Genomic DNA, 6,270 nt, shown 5'->3' on the forward strand with positions numbered 1-6,270 from the left:
CCGCCTCCCGCCCCAGCTCGGGTCCCGGGGTTGGAGTGTCGGCTCCTTCCCTTTATTCCCCGACGTAGGGAACCTCAGACTTCTGGGGGGAGAGGGCTTTGGGGGTGAAGGAGAGGCAGCCCAGCTCGTCCCCAGGACCGATTACAGCCACACACTGGCTTGCTGGTCCCCTCCATCTCGGCCTCTCAACTCTAAAGAGAATTTCAATAGCGGCTTCCGTGCACCCACTTCTTCCCACCTTCCTCGCACCCAGAAGAGGCCAGGGCTTTCCTTGTAGAGTCGTGTCGTCAACTAAGCAGACAGTCTTATCAGCGACATGTCCATTGTGAGCAGAACACTTGCAGTCCCCCCAGAGGGGAGCAGACACGGCCCCTGCGTCGGAGGAATGCACAGCGCGGTACCAGTAGCCTTCCTCTCCGATTGATCCACGTCCAGCCGGGGGTTCTAGGCCCTCTGTGCCGCAATCATTTGTTCCTGGCAAGTAAAGGTGATCCTGACATCAGGAGGCCAAGCGCTTTGAGATATTTTTTTTCTAGTACAAGTACTGTAATAGGTGGCCTTTCTACCCTGGAAACTCTGGCTTGCCAAGTTTCCCTTGTCAGCAGGGCTGGATTTTGCCAGGTGGTTGGTTAGGGCAAGCTGTGCATTCTGTGATCATGGAAATGATCAAAGTGAATAGGTCATAGGACAGGCCACTCCTGACACACTCATTATCCACCTTTCTGTGCAACTTGAACCACAAGCATATCAGATTTTGAAATGGTACCCTAGTTGGCTTCCAAGGTTTCTAAACAGGAGAGAACATATTAGGAATCCTCGCTGGATTCCTCTGCAGTCAGTGTTTGGTTGACCTCTGTTACCTGAATTTTCTTCTATGCCCATTTCTTAACCTTGCCAACAACTTTGTCAACACTCTTTAACAGCCTCTTTATTTTATTTTATTTATTTATTTATTTATTTATTTATTTATTTATTTGAAATATAGTTGATTTACATGTTGTGTTAGTTTCTGCTGTACAGCAAACTGAATCAGTTATACACATACATATATACACTCTTTTTTAGATTCTTTTCCCATATAGGTCATTATAGAGTACTGAGTAGAGTTCCCTGTGCTATACAGTAGGTCCTTGTTGATTATCTCTTCTATATACAGTAGTGTGTATATGTCAATCCCAATCTCCTGATTTATCCTTCCCCGCCCCTTAACAGCCTCTTTATATCCTCGAGCACACACAGTCCATTGGCATGTAATAAATGCTCAGGGATACTATAACCGTTGTCTTTGATCCGGTCATGCGGTCATCTTCTTTGGTGGCAAGGCGCTAAGAATTATCTCCATAAACCTCAGTAAAGACTGTTCTCATCTAAGACATATCTGTGTAGACAGGCAGTCATCAGACTTCAGACCTACCCTATTCTCTCTCATCCTCTTCTTCCCCAGAGGTTCAGTGTCCAGGCACTAAGCACCTGAAATTTCTCCTCTTCGGAGGTTTAACTCAAGTCCTCTGGCTTTGCTGAACCCACTCAGCATGGAAGTCCACGCCAAGAATGTACATGGAAATTTTTTCTTGTGGCTATATGCATAAATAAATTTCTATCTTTGGGGGACTTTTCAAAAACAAAACCTTTAGTATTAATTTGTTTGTACTCATAGATTACAGTTTACAAAGCAGTTTCATGTACATTAACTCGTCAGAGCTTCAGCACAGCCCTGATGGTAGGCAGGGCAGCTTTTGTTATTATCCCCATTTTTCAGAAGAGGAGATTGAAACTGAGAAAGAATAGGTCACCTGCTTGAGGTCACATGACCAGGATGCTTGCATCACCTGTTTGCCCTTGCTGTTAATACTGGTTTGTTTTGAATTTCTTTCCATGCCATGTCTGTAACCAGTGAAGGACCTGAAGGGGTTTGTAGGAACCCAATAAAGCCAGCAGGCAGGTAGGGATGGATTAAGGACTCTTGGCACAGAAACTTCCAGTGTGGTTCCTAACCAGGTCACAATAATTTTTTTTAGTAGCAGAGATACAGGGCTGTAACAAGAAAGCATTTTCATTTAGAAGATCTATAATTAGGTATTTTTATTAGATCACATAATCTAAGCTGTAGATGACATCTCATTCAATTTGAGTATTATTTTTTACAAATTCTAATTCAGCTGAAAAAATGAAAACAGTTCAAAGTTATATGGGGATAAAGTTCACATATAAGGAAGTTTGAGTCTCTGAAACTCTGCCCCTGTACTTCATTCAGACTGAAAGAGATGTAGTTAATTACACCAAGTTGTGTGGTCTTGCCACATGTTTAAGATCTATGCTGTTGGTCTCCTCTAGATGTACCACTGACCAAGTCTTTGGGTGCATAAAAACATACACGTTGCAGCTAGGTAAAATAAATTGCTCCACTTGTACTGTCGTTTGGGAGAGAAATGGATGGCAAATATTATCAATTCTATTTTATGGAATGGAAAATTGAGACACAGAGCAATTGGGTAATTTGATTAATGTTTTCAAATCAGTACAAGAGACAAGTATCAGTATAATCATCTATTCATTTAACCAACAAATATCCCCAGCGCCTGTAAGTCTGCGGCTCAGTACAGCATGGTATATTGGTTATGGGCACAGATTTGGGAGTCAAACTGCTGGGTATCGAATCATAGTTCTGCAGCTTACCAGCTATGCATCCTTGGCCATATTGCTACACCTCTCTGTATCTCCTCTGTAAAGTGAAGGGTAATTATAACAATGACCTCAGAGAGTTTTATGTGGATGAAACGAGTTAATTGCTCATTAACTGCTTAGAATAGGACCTGGCACATAGCAAGCATTACCCAGGTATTTAATAATAAAACAAAATTTAAATTAATGCATGTTAGCATATGAAGACATATTGGGAGAATAAATAAGAAAAGCCTACTGTGATACTGAAGGTTAATGCATTGTAACAGATAAACAAATGTTTTCAAGGAAAAAATTAATGGAATATTTTAATGTTGTAACATCTATGATAACTAGTAATAACTAATGTTATCATGCTTTAATCAAAATTATCTGTTACACTGGCAAAAGCTTTTCAGAGGTCTGTAAACTATTGTGCATTTTCTAATTACATTTGAATGTCAACATTTTTACTTTGGTGGTGACATAAAAATCTTTGTTTTGTGCATGTCAACCTTCTAAAACTCTGTGAAGACTGGCCAGGAAACAAATACATAGAATTGTGGAGCATTAGGTATTCCGTTAAAAGATCTTTGAAATGCAAAGACACTTTGCGATGAGCATTTAACCTGGGTCAGGTTAGGTTCTTCTCCTAAAGGCATAGAGACAAAATCCAATCGTGATAATTATGGCCGGGACTCGTGTTTAGAGGAAGAATAACCCACAAATGTACAAACCTTGTCTAGATCTTTCATTGTGAATAGATCCCAAATTCTACCCTTGGTTGTTCAGTAACTCGCTGCCAGGTAAACTGCCAGTCACTTAAACTGTCTCATCCTCAGTTTTCTCAAAAAAGGAAGAAGAAAATGCCCGATCTCTTCCCAACTGTTCCAGATAAAGAAGATAATAAATAAACACGAAGTTCTGCAAAGTAAAAGTGCTCAGTGAAACTGGGCTAGTGTGTGTGTCTGCAGATGTCTGGGTGTATATGCATTTAGAGAAGATTCTTTGTACAGAAACTAAAATAGCAAATTGAGATAAAATGGAAATAGGGATTGTAAAGAAGACTGTACTGCTCTGGGTTATAATGGAATGCTGCTGCTTTGAGAGCAAAAACTTTTTAAAAAACTACTGCACACAGGGTCCCACCTTTGATCCAGGGCAAATCAGATTCTGTTTTTACGAACTAAGGCTATAGATTTACTGAATAACCATTATTTTAGTAAATATAGATTATTTCAGTGGTTAATTTTTTTTCTTTCTTTTTTTCCCCCAGTGGTTAATTTAAAACTGAAATTTGGAGACAAATAGACAACCCATTCTTTTTGACACTTTCTTATGATGTAACATTTCCATCGAACTCACCTGACATGTATGGAATCTTAGGGTTGAAAAGAACTGTGGAGATAATTCTTAGCACCTTGCCACCAAAGAAGATGACCGCATGACCGGATCAAAGACAACGGTTATAGTATCCCTGAGCATTTATTACATGCCAATGGACTGTGTGTGCTCGAGGATATAAAGAGGCTGTTAAGGGGCGGGGAAGGATAAATCAGGAGATTGGGATTGACATATACACACTACTGTATATAGAAGAGATAATCAACAAGGACCTACTGTATAGCACAGGGATAACCCATCTCTGCTTTTCAAGTTCTGTAAAATTATCCTAGTGAGAGTTTGGAAACACAGGAATGCCTTACACAGGAAATATCACATATTACACTAATATATGAATGCAGCACTTGTTACTCATACAGCTATGTAAATACACAGCATTCTTTTAAATCATTTATTTTGAAATAATTTCAAACTTACAGAGAAGTTGCAAGAATAGTATAAAGAACTGTATCACCTTCAAGGAGACTCTTCAATTTCTTAGCATTTTACCTCTTTTGCTCCATCTCAATCTAAAAAAAAAAAAAAGTTCCCCACATTTTCGCTCTCTCCTTTTCTAAAAATATGTAAATGGATATAACAGTATAAATATGTAATCATATTTATCATAGAACATATTAACATATACCGATATGTTGTAGACACTACATAAATATGTAATACATCTTTATAGTATGTTATATCTTATGTATTAAAACATGTGTATGGGGCTGCCCTGGTGACGCAGTGGTTGAAAGTCCGCCTGCCGATGCAGGGGACGCGGGTTCGTGCCCCGGTCTGGGAGGATCCCACATGCCGCGGAGCGGCTGGGCCCGTGAGCCATGGCCGCTGAGCCTGCGTGTCCGGAGCCTGTGCTCCGCAATAGGAGAGGCCACAACAGTGAGAGGCCTGCGTACCGCAAAAAAAAAAAAAAAAAAAAAAAAAAAATGTGTATGTATGTCTGTATGTGTGTCATTAGCCTTTTTCTGAACCATTTGAGAGCAGGCTGTGACATGGTGTCTCACTCACTCTAAATATTCCAGAGGACACTCTCCCATATAACCAGACATCAAATAACCAAACAAGTCAGGACATTAACATTCCTGCCATACATCACTACCAGCTGAACCACTTGCCCAATTAAAAGTTTGCAAACTGCTCCCACAAAGACTGTTTCTTTCTGGTCCAGCATTCCATCCAAGATCACACATTGCCCTTAGATATCATGTCTCTTTTGGTTTGCATCTGAAACAGTTCCTTTATGGTTCTAAAGAGTGAGGGGCTTTTGTTCCAATGGGGTCCCAGGACCAGTCTGTCTGGTATAGGCTCCTGCATTCTTGGCAGGAGAACCACAGAAATGGTGGTGTGCCCTTCCCAGGGCATGATAAGGGAGGCTACCTGTCACCCCCATCATCACTGCTGAGTTAACCTTGACCACCTGGTCAGGTTGGTATCTGCCCAGTTTCTCCAGCTTCAAGCCACCATTTTTCCCTATGCAATTGATAAATGTTTTCTGTAGGGAGAACTCTGCTCTATATTATGCTAATATCCTCATCAAGCCTCCACCCACCTGCCTTAGCATCTGCTTGCATGGGTGAGGAGTGGTGGTTTTGTATTCCCATCATTCCTCTGTATTTATGTATTCCTTCTACTGTAAGGAAGTTTTCCTTTCCTTTAGATTAGTATGGGCTCATGGATTCCTTCTTTATTCAGTGGTTTGTCAGCCTTAACTAATATTATTTGTTTGGGTGGTCTGCTTGTCATTGATTTGGCCAGTCGGGCAACTTTCAAGATGGCTCCTGTATCCTTTTGATATGTCCTTATCATCCTTTGACTATTTCCTTAGTTTTTGGCATAACAAGATATTCCAGGCTCATCTTTTATTTTTCCTGCCTCAACCCTGATTCAGTCATTTCTCCAAGGAGTCAAAGCATCTTTTAGTGAAGGACGGTGTTTAGAAACCAAAATCTGGGTTCTCATTGGTACTGGGGTATCATCGCTTCTAGATACTCTCAGCAGAGAGAGCTAGGAAACATATCCATACGTGTGCATGCATACACATATATCTATAGTTATTTCTATATCTACTAAAACCATGAGTTAATTGAAGATACCTCCAATTCCAATCCAACATCTCAGGATTCTTGCTAGCCTGCTTCCTTTCCGTATTTTTAAATCCCTTTTCTGACAGTAAGGAACCGGCTGCCACTATTCTCAATATATCTGTTA

This window comes from Mesoplodon mirus, assembly GCF_964341445.2.
Source record: "Mesoplodon mirus genome assembly, chromosome: 16".
Lineage (NCBI taxonomy): Eukaryota > Metazoa > Chordata > Mammalia > Artiodactyla > Ziphiidae > Mesoplodon > Mesoplodon mirus.